Here is a 12,031-nt window from a genome sequence, read left to right as displayed (position 1 = left end):
CCTCCCTCTGTTCTGCCTGAAGTGCCCTGTCCATTATTCCATGCAGCATGTGCTCCAACAGGTAGACAAGAGGGACAGTATCACTGATGCATGCACTGTCACTGCTCACCATCCTTGTGGCCTCCTCAAATGGTGACAGGACAGTGCATGCATCCTTAATCTTGAGCCACTGGCCAAGCTCCCCTGGCCCTGTCCTGGTGCCATACTTGCATAGTCCCTCTTTATGGCCCTCTGCTGCATGTGCAGCCACTCCAGAATTGCCAATGTTGAGTTCCACCTGGTGGGCATGTCACAGATGAGGCGGTTCTTGGGCAGGTTGCATTCCTTTTGAAGGTCAGCCAGCCGAGCACTGGCATTATATGACCAGCGGAAATGCCCACAGACTTTCCTGGCCTGCCTCAGGATATCCTGTAAGCTCGGGTACCTGCACAAGAACCGCTGCACCACCAAATTAAGGATGTGTGCCAAACAGGGCACATGGGTGAAGTGTCCCTGTCGAAAGGCGGAGAGGAGGTTTGATGCCATTGTCGCAAACCACCATCCCTGGCTGAAGCTGGCATGGCGTCAACCACCTCTGAGCCTGCCTCTGCAGAGCTGACAGAATCTCTGCCCCAGTATGGCTCCTGTCCCCTAAGCAGACCAACTCAAGCACCACATAGCATCTTTTTGCCTGAGTGCTTGCAAAGCCTCTAGAACGCCTACGGAGCACCGCTGGTTCTGAGGACAAATCTGCACAGGAAGAGGCCATAGAGGAAGAAGAGAAGGGGGTGGAGGAGAAAGGTGTGGCAGAATAACCACTACCAGCATTTTGGAGGCATGGTGGCGGAACAAGTTCCAACAATACTGCACCCTGTCCTGCATCCTACCCAGCTGCCAGCAGGGTTACCCAGTGCGCCGTGAAAGAAAGGTAACGTCCCTGTCCATGCCTGCTGGGCCATGAGTCAGCGGTTATATGCACCTTACCGCTGACCGCCCTGTCCAACGAGGCCAAGACATTGCCTTCCACATGTCCGTAGAGACCAGGAATTGCCTTACGAGAAAAAAATTGGTGTTTGGGAACCTGCCACTGAGGTACCGCACGTTCCACAAATTCTCGAAAGGGGGCAGAGTCTACCAGCTGAAAAAGCAGCAGTTGGAGTGCTAGCAATTTAGCCAAACTAGCATTCAGCCGCTGAGCATGTGGATGGCTGGGACAGAATTTCTTTCGCTGGTTTAGCAACTGGGGCAGGGAAATTTGCCTGCTACAATCGAACGTTGGTGTAGGATGTTGGATATCAGTTGTTGGATGTTGGATATGAGATTGCACGCAAGTACTTGGCACACCTAATTCTACTACTTCATTCCTGTCAGTGCTGGTTTCTGAGAGGACTGAAGGTATAGTGGGGTTGGAGATACCAGCTGATGAGGAGCAAGGAGAGATACGCCTTGTTCTTTGGTGTGGGTCTTTTAAGTACTGTTGCCAACGGACTGCATGGGAGCTCGACATATGTCTGGTCAAGCATGTGGTGCCCAAGCGGCTGCTGTTTTGGCCACGCTTGATAGGCTTCAGACATATGTTGCAAACAGCAACAGTGTGTTGTGCAGCATACTGCCATGTAGAGTCAGTGACCTCATCATCCCCTCCCTCCTCGCCACTGGAGCAAACCTGGCAGTATGCTGCAGCTGGCGGAATATGACTGCCAGTTCCTTGTCCTTCTTGGGTACCCCCTCTTCTCTCTGGGCTCATGTTACTGCCTTCATCCTCAACCTGGGTACCATCATCAGAGCCTTCAAAACGTTGCGCATCCTCCTGCAGCATGTACCCAACACTGTGGTCGAACAGTTCGGGGGACTCCTCAGGGCATGATGGTGGGGCTAGGGAAGGAGTGACTGATGACATTGAGCCGATGGAAGAGGCCGCTTTGGCAGCTGCAGAGGATGAGGACGGCTTGGTCATCCACTCTACCAACTCTTCTGCATGTTGTGGCTCAACACGGCCAACTGCCGAAAAAAAGGACAAGCGTGCCCCACGGCCACATGCTGAGGATGCACCGTGTCCACTACCAGCACTGTTTGCTGTTGACACAGAGCCTGCTTGCCCTCTTTTAGTGGCCTGTGAGCGTCTGCCTCTCCTTGTTGGCCTTCCAGACATACTGTACAATTAGATTAGCAAAACAACGCCTGATGTTTACTAAAAACAGTACACCAGGAATGGCCTACAGTAAGGTATAGGCTTGGCTGGACTACAATGTAGTGGATATATATTTTATGAACTGCAGCTCAGTGATTCACCTGCCTGGCTGAAAGTGTCTTTGAACACGCACTCAGGAAATGGCCTACAGTCAGGTATAGGCTTGGCTAGACTATATATATACAAGCCTGTATATATATATATATATATATATATATATATATATATATATATTAAATGAACTGCAGCTCAGTGAGTCACCTGCCTGGCTGAAAGTGTCTTTGAACATGCAATCAGGCAATGGCCTAGTCAGGTATAGGCTTGGCTAGACTATATATATACAACCCTGTATATATATTTATTAAATGAACTGCAGCTCAGTGAGTCACCTACCTGGCTGAAAGTGTCTTTGAACACGCACTCAAGGAATGGCCTACAGTCAAGTATAGGCTTGGCTGGAATACAATGCAGTGGATATAAGACAAGAATTTTTGGGAGCAGGGACCCCAACTCCAAGCTCACCGGGATAAAGTGCAAGCAGACTATCTCGGTACAGGTAAAAAGGGGATATGCAGTAAGAGTAAAGAGGTGTATGTAAAAAACAGATTTTATTAATACAAAAAAATCAAGACATAATAATAATACAAACTATATTAAAAAATACGCAGATGACATGGAATTTCGACTAGTTTCGCGCGGAACCCACTTTATCAGGAAATATGTCTGCAAATAAAATACAATACAATGAAATGAGATATACATAGTTTAATTTGGTTTAAAGAGGGGTATAAAAGATAATACCAAGGTGTGGGAAACAGGGAAAGAAACATTTAGTGAACAAATGTAGAGGGCAGCTTACCCATGTTGAGGCGCACAACGCGCTGAGGCCAAACCCGGTAAAGTCTCCCGCGGCGACTGGGGAGGGCACAAGTAAGGCCACAAGATAACAAGCGTCCAGATAGGTAATAAAGGGGTATATATGAATAATATACATGAATGTAGTCCAAAAAAATAAAGAGAAATAGAGAAAAAACACCATTGGGAATAAGGTGGAGGGAATCAGGAAGAAGAGTCCATGCCAACGGCCAAGTTGAAAACAAAAAAGGTAGTGTGAACAAAAAAGTGATAAGAAAAAAAATGATAGTAATAGGACCAAGAACAAACCGTGACTGAGAAGTGACAGTGAAAAATATTAATGGAGAATGAGCAACCATAAATTGGAGAGATAATGAAGGGAGAGTGCAGAGGGTTGCTGGTGTGTAGACCAAGGATAAAAATGCCAATAATTAATCTAATAGTGAATGGTGGAACCCAGGACAAGCACAAGACGAGATAATTGTGAATAGAGTAGGGACTAGGACCAATATATACCTATTCCAGGTATTATAAATGAAAAACAGGGTCACCGGATGATGAATTTGATTGATTAACCAATGGATGGATGGTAATTCAGAGAGGGTTAATGGGTAAATGCTTGAATACAGGCTGTAAGCCTGTGGATGCCGGAAGTCAGCAACCCAAATCCAAAATCTATAGAATGAAGTAAAGTAAAAAATAATAAATATAATAGCAAAGCTGCCCCAACCACACTCAGGGCTGTAGTGAGGGTGGTGGGTGGGATGCATGACTGTGGTAGGGTAAAAACTTATTTGGAATGGATCTGATTCCAAGGACCATCCGGGTCCCACGCTGGCCTGTAAGAACTGCGGAGCAAGGCTGCAGTATTTGTGTCCTCCAACCCCGTGACGTAACGACAACGCCGATCTCACAATGAGGCGGCGTCACAGGGTCAAGGGTCCCGCAGGGAGCGCTCACGATATTCAATTGCACGCCTGCGCACATCGCCTCAAGAAGCCAGGAGGATGCGGTGCCCGCACATAGCGCGGGCGAGTAGGCACCGCCCAGCAGGCCACAGCGATGCGAACGCATGAGTAGTGTCCTGCGCGAGCATGCGCAATGGCCAGATTGGGTCTTAACGAACCCGTTGTGAGGCATGTACAAGTGGCAAGGGGGGCTCCCCCCAAGAGAAAGAAAAAAAAAAAGAAAAAAGGAGGGGAAGGGAGGAGGGAGGTAAGAGAGGGAAAGAAAAGAGAGGGAGAAGGGAGAAAAAGAAAAGAGGAGGAGGGAAGAGAGGGAAAGAAAAGAGAGAGAGAAAGGGGAAAAAGAAAAGAGGAGGAAAGGACGAATAAAGAAAAAAGGAAAGGGGGGAAGAAAGGAAGAATTGGGGGGTGTGTGTAGGTAACCCTCCTGGCCACCAGGGAACCTACCAGTCGCCGCAGTTAGACAAGGCCGGGAAGCCACGAGAGCGCCCCACAGGGGAAAGACAAAAACCCTAAACATATGCATACAATTGTGCATAGTGCAATAAAAAGGATTTAGCAACATGAATATAAATATGTCAAACAAAGAAACACTTACAGGTAGGTATATGTAATAATAACAAATACAATTGATATAATAAGAGGGTGATACCTCAATCAAAGGCCAATAGATAGAGCAGACATGGATGCAAGTTTCACAGACATCTATTGTGGGCTACAAGGCATGATGCATGGATAAACAATATATATAAATAAACAAACTCAAAAACAGCATAAACAGCAGCGCCATCAATTGGCAAAGAGGGAGATAATACAGGGCTGAGGATCGGTGATCATGGATTAAGGAACGGTTTAAAAGAGTTAACTTCATTCAAGCCTGGTGGGATAGTGGCATTAAGCCTTTCTATCCAAAGGGCTTCTTTTTGTAATAAAATTTTGTCGCGGTCACTCCCTCTACCATCAGGGGGTACCACTTCCAAAGCCAGGAATCCAACAGCCCTGGGATTGTAACTATGGTATAGACCTATGTGATGCCCGACAGTAGTAAGTTTGCCATTGGTAGAGTAATATATATGATCACCGATTCTCTGCCTGAACTCCCTAATTGTTTTGCCCACATAAAACGCTTGACAGGTGCAAAGCATGAGATAAACAATGCCAGTAGTGCAGCAATGGACAGACATGTGTGGATTAAACATTTCACCATTTGGAAGCCTGATAGAAGAGCAAGGAAGTATCCAGGGACAAGCAGAGCACTGGCCACAAGGAGAGGTACCGAGAGGTTGAGCGGAGTCGCTCGTAAAAGGTTTATAATGGCTACTAGTTAAATGGTCTCCAAGAGATCTAGCTCTCCGAAAGACCAATTCGGGTATCTCTCGTAAATGATGTTTCAAAATGTGGTGATCAGTAAGAAGGTGCCAGTGCTTTGAGATGATCTGCCTAAATTGTTCATGATGAGCTGAATATTAGGTAACAATTTTAACTGTGTCAGTATTGGAATTACGTATCACAGGATAGAGTAAGGAAGTTCTGGTCTTCCTGATTCCCTCCACCTTATTCCCAATGGTGTTTTTTTTCTATTTCTCTTTATTTTCTTGGACTACATTCATGTATATTATTCATATATACCCCTTTATTACCTATCCAGACGCTTGCGGCCTTACTTGTGCCCTCCCCAGTCGCCGCGGGAGACTTTACTGGGTTTGGCCTCAGCGCGTTGTGCGCCTCAACATGGGTAAGCTGCCCTCTAAATTTGTTCACTAAATGTTTCTTTCCCGGGGGGGCGTGGTCAAGATGGCGACCAGATAGGACGGATGAGACGGAGCTCCACATACAGCAGGCCTACAATTCCGTTATTTAGTGGACTAACAACCAATTTAAATGCCCCATGGGGATGTGGCTGTGACCGGGCACAGAAGTGAGGAAAGCTGGAGCTTGATGATAGCGGCGTTCGGCTCCGCGGGCACCGCTGCCGAATAAGTAATCCAAAGGAGCTCCGCCGGCCCTTACTGTATCCACAGGAATCCTGCCTCAAACCTGCGAGATTTCCCTAAAAACTGACCCATTGTTGCTGTACTCCACTACCAGCGGCGGGGCCGAGGAGTATTGAAGGCGCAGACCGTCAGATGAAGCTGCTGTAGGCCCTCGGCCGGCTCTGCGTCACAGAGGCAATCCGCCATCTTGCGGCCTGTGCGGCCTCGCGATCCCCGGCCTCGGGTGCCGTGCTCAGCCGTAGAAGGGCCGCAATGAACCATCCATTGTAGCTGTCGCCGCTGGGAGGCGGGGGGCAATCCGGAGGAGACGAGAGGTGATATTCACGCCGCCTCAGAGGCCCTCGGCCGGTTCTTCACTCCGGAGGGGATCCGCCATCTTGAGGCCTACGAGGCCTCCGCGATCCCTGGCCTCGGGTGCCGTGATCGGCGGGAGAGGGGCCGCTGCACGCCCCACGGCGGTGCCATCCGGCGGTGAGTGGCAGAGGGACTAGTGACAAGACCTGCTGGGAGGTGAGGGAGACAGGGCTATACGGCGGGCTGGATATTTATAACATAACCCGGCTGTTGGGGACCCTTGCCTGTCACATAATACCTGGCAGACTGGGAACAAAACTGGGCATGAGAAGAAGAACCTGTGGCGCCCAGAAGCAGAAACACATGGCCCCTAAAACACTGCCACCAGCCCAGGGCCCACGTGGAGCAGTGTGTTCAAACATGGCCTCACAGACAGACCACACAGACACTCAGGCTGAGTCCTCCCAGATGGGAGAGGATTAGTTTCAAGCATTAATGCAGGCTATCACAGGTTGTCAAACTAGCCTAACTACCAAAATAGAGCAAATACAATCAGAGATGGGCCTAATAAGACGGGATATGGACAAATACAGAGACAGGCTAACGGAGGCTGAAAGGAGGGTAGGGGAGAATGAAGATGAAATCCGAGACCACAGCGCCTCCCTTCGTATACTGCAAGTTAAAATGAAAACGCTAGAATCGCGTGCGGGAAGATCAGGAAAACAGAAATCGCAGGAATAATCTGCGCTTGGTGGGACTTCCGGAAGGAGCGGAGGGAAGAGACCCGGAGACATACACCGAGCAGTTGCTGCGAAACCTTCTCCCACAAGCACCATTTTCTGCACACTTTGCGGTGGAGCAAGCCCACAGAATGCTGTCAACCCGGGGCCCACCAGGAACACCTCCACGCACCTTCATATTTCGTTTATTGAATTTTAGAGATAGAGATCTGATCTTAAGGGAGGCACGAAAGGTGGGAGAGCTGCGCACTGAGAATGCGAAGATAATGCTATTCCCTGACTACTCAGTGGAAACACAGAGGCAACGCAGGACATTCGACCAGGTCAAGGCCCTAATGCGTAATAAAGGACTAAAATACAGCATATTATTCCCTGCACGACTCAGAGTAGTGGATGGCGAAACTACTAAATTTTTCACCTCTCCAGAGGAAGCAACCAGATGGCTTGAATCCCTGCCACGCAATCATTGATCCGATGTATGGAGTACACCACAACTAACCCTCTATCTACCTGGTGATGACCGGTGGTAAGATTTACAGCTTGTTATCTCTAATAACCTCCACCCCTATTGGTAAGCGGCATGATGTCTGGGAACTATGGAATACATGACTCCTGAGGGGCCTGGCTATCTGATGGAGTATTGCCGAACCAGCTAACCATACAATGGGGGATGGACACTTGCTTTGCTGAACGGTCCTATGTCGGGGGATTGGGGGGGACAATGGGGGTGTGTTGGATATGGACTGCTGGAATGAGTTTCTCCCCCCGTCCCCCCCCCCTTGCTGGGGTTCTTTTTCTCCCCCCAAAGGGACTATCCAGATGTCGGCAGTCCTGACCAACGATATGGAGCCCTGGAACTTTGTTGTTATATTTACTGGCCCCAGGGATGAGAAAAAGGGGAGAATGCGAGACATAATGCCACACATAACCAGTGTTCATCCTGTTATTGGAGATGGGTGATGGAGGGAGGGGTTAATGGTGGAATTCTGTTAAGTGGTTTGGCTCTTCAAGAGGACTTTAAATGACTGCTTCTATTGTTTAACTAATTTCTTTTGCTTTCCACAGGTTTTTAGAAAGTACCATTGTTTGTAACTAAGATTGTACCCTTAGAAATATCTAAGTGCTAATGGCTGCTCTGACGCAGACAGGTTGCTCTGGTCCACATGGAAGGGAGGGGGCCCTGGATATGGAGGTGGTTCCCCCCCCCCCCTAATTACTAAGATTTTCTCTTTTCCAAATGTTCTTTTTCGGTTTTCTCTTTTTTATAGGGAATCTTTATTTTCCCTTCCCCTTCTCTTTGTTTATTATCAGTAAAGGCCTGCAGATGCAGTGAGTAGTGCGGTCTCTGATCTCACGTTAAGAAAACTAGGTCCTAGGTGTGCCAATTGTTACACACCGCCCCCTAGGAGGTTCCTTCTGTTTTTTTTTTGTTTTTTTTTGTTTTTTGGTTGTTATGGGTACTCAACCCCCCCAAGGTTTAATTAATGGGGTGTGGGGCGGGATGGGAGGGATGTTTTGTTTAGTATGTTTAATTTTTGTTCTTTGTTTTTCGCTTCATTATTCAAGGAAAGATTCCTATAGATGGCTTAACAATAGCAAGGGCGTAGGCTACATGCCCCAGGCTACCAGACTGGTTATTGCCCATGGGTGGATGATGGGTCCCTTGGCGGGAGGGGGAAGGGATAAGAAGGAGTTATCTATGTATTCTAACTATACATGGTTTTCCGGAAGAAATATATACCACATTGAGATATGGCTCAGCTGAAAGTATTGTCATGGAATCTAAGGGGTCTTAATCACAAAATTAAACGCTCACTAGTTTTTGAATATCTTAAGAAATATACACCCAGTATTTGTATTCTTCAAGAGACGCACCTGATGGGGGGCAGAGTGTTGGGGTTAAAGAAACCATGGGTGGGACACCATTACCATGCCACCTACACTAACTACGCCAGGGGGTTAGTATACTGATCCACAAATCACTCAATTTTGAACCCCTTGATATTCTCATAGACCCAGAAGGCAGGTACGTAATAATCCACGCTAATATAGAAGCATTGGCTATGGTTATAGTGGGGGTATACTTGCCCCCACCAGCTAACATCTCCCTACTGCAGAAGATCACTACTATAATTGCGCAATTCCCCACAGACAATGTAATTCTCACGGGGGATTTTAATATCACACCTAACCCTTCACTAGATAAAATGTCCCCAGACCCAGCTACAGATTCTGCGTTAACTAGATGGGCACAGGTGCTGGGATTGGAGGATGTGTGGCGCTGGAAACATCCAACAGAACGCATGTACACATGTCACTCATCCTCCTATAACTCATTATCACGTATAGACCTTCTTTACGCAAGCTCACCCATGCTTCCCAAAGTTATAAATATTGAAACGTTACCGAGGGGAATTTCTGACCACTCCCCGCTGTTATGCACACTGCAAACTTCCACTCCACAGGCGGACAGAATTTGGCGACTTTCCTGATTCTGGATTGAACATCCTACTATAGAAATTGAGATAGTAAAAGAGATAAAACAATTTTGGTTGGCTAACGCTGGTTCCTCCACTCCGGGGATGGTATGGGACACTTTTAAAGCCTACATTAGAGGCTGCTATATGTCATCCATAGCTACAGAGTGCAGGAATAATAAGATGCTGTTGGAAGAGGCAGAGACCAAAGCCCGGGACTTAGAGACCAGATACACCCTTACGGCCAACCCTATTATAGCACAGGACATGAAGGTTGCCTATCGGGAGGTAATGCTACTGAGGGTAGCCAAGGCAAACAAACGCCAACTGGCCCAAACTCAAAGAATATTTGAGCAAGGGGATAAAACAGGTAAGCTTTTGGCCTGGTTGGCCAAGGAGCAATCCCCAGTGTCCACAATAGCTCGTATCCGAAAGAATGACGGAACCCTAGTATCAGACCCTGCGAAGATTAACGCTTGCTTTGCTGAGTATTACTTGTCCCTATACTCCCCTAGGGCACAATACTCAGCGAAGGAACTCTCGGACTTCCTAGACGAAATAACACTTCCGACCCTCACGGCAGCAGCATGAGAGGGCCTCGAGTCTCCAATAACCTTGGAAGATGTCCAACGGGCTCTAAGCTCCTTACAAACGGGGAAGACACCGGGACTGGATGGCCTACCCCCTGAATTTTATAAACAGTATATGGGCGAGGTGGCGCCTAGGATGCACACAATGCTTACAGAGACCCTACGAACTGGGGAGATACCACTATCCATGTCACAAGCCATTATAGTGGTCCTGCCAAAGCCGGGAAAAGACCCCCAACTATGCCTCTCATATCGACCTATATCTTTACTCAATTCTGACGCGAAGATTGTAACCAAAATTTTGGCCCAGCGGTTAAACTAAATAATACTCGATCTAATTCATGAAGATCAATCAGGTTTCATGCCTGGAAAGGGTACGGACATAAACATTCGCAGGTTGTATGCTGTCCTGGCCTCTGGGGAGGAGGATGCCCGAGATGAAATTGTGGCCTCTCTTGATGCAGAGAAGGCCTTCGACTCTGTTGAGTGGGGCTACCTATGGGAGGTCCTCCGCAAGTTCGGGTTTGGCCCGGTCTTTATCTCCTGGGTCAGGATGGTATACAAGGCCCCCGCGGCCAGAGTTCGCACAGGTACAGTACTTTCCCCGACCTTTTTTTTGGGTAGGGGAACTAGACAAGGGTGCCCGCTCTCGCCGGGTCTTTTTGCCCTGGCAATAGAGCCTGTGGCTGCCCTTCTCAGGGCCACACCCGAGGTTAGGGGGATTACGAGAGGTCCTCTACAGGAAAAGGTGTCGTTATACGCTGACGACACCTTACTCTATCTTAAAGATGACGGTACTTCCCTACAAGGGGCTCTCTCGGTCATCAATAGGTTTGGGAAATTCTCTGGTATATGTATCAACTGGGGAAAGTCGATCCTGTTTCCTCTGCGGGCGGGGTCTACTCCCTTGCAGACGGATGGACAACTCAATAGGGTTTCCCAGTTTAGATACCTAGGGGTAGAAATACATCAAGACTTAAAAAAGTATATCAGCCTCAACTTAAACCCTGTGGTCAACCACCTATCCCAAAGATGTAACACATGGAGATCCCTACCACTAACCCCAGTTGGCCGTGTCAACTTAATCAAAATGTCAATTCTACCTAAATTTACATACCTATTCCGACAAACCCCAATCCCTATATCAATGACCTTCTTTCGACACTTAGATAGCATTATTACCTCATTCATTTGGAATGGGAAAACTCCTAGAATAGCCAGGGCAACATTGCAACTACCAGGGATCTTGGGGGGTCTGGCCTTGCCATGCTTCCTAAAATACTACTGGGCAGCGGTATTGGTAACAGTAAAATGGTGGTTCTCAGAAGAACCGGCTAACCCTGCTGCTTCCATGGAGGCGGCGCTGATCGGCTCCTATGCAGAGTTGAGGAATTTGGTGCATAGAGGCCCTAGATCCAATCCAGATGTGACCTGTCCCATGAAAACAACTCTTAAGGTATGGGACACTGTTAATACGCTATTTTTGGGACCTAGTAGTTGGTCCCCAGCAACTCCCCTATGGGGTAACCCCCGCCTGCCTCATTTTCACTCCATCCCCGACCCGGTTATATGGGCCAGATATGGAGTCACGACCCTGGGGGATATAGTTGCCTAGGGACAACTAATCACCTTTGATGCTTTAAAAAGAGAAAAGTATCTACCCAATCATATGTTCTTCAGGTTCCTCCAAATGAGGCATGCGTTCCGGTCCCAGTTCCCCAGTCCGCTGACTCTGGAGGAGACACCGATAGAAAGTGTATTAAAAAACCAAGATGGCGGAAGAACACTGTCCGCTGTCTATAATTTGCTTGTGACTCGAGATACATCTAAAGTCTCCCAGCTATGTGAGCGGTGGAAGGTGGATGTTCCGGGGTTGACGGATGGGGACTGGGAAGAGGGAATTCAGCAATATTTACCCTTGACAATTTCAGCAAGGGATAGATTTA

Source organism: Aquarana catesbeiana, linkage group LG06, assembly GCF_042186555.1.
Source record: "Aquarana catesbeiana isolate 2022-GZ linkage group LG06, ASM4218655v1, whole genome shotgun sequence".
NCBI classification, from domain to species: Eukaryota; Metazoa; Chordata; class Amphibia; order Anura; family Ranidae; genus Aquarana; species Aquarana catesbeiana.
This window is presented reverse-complemented; position numbering follows the sequence as displayed.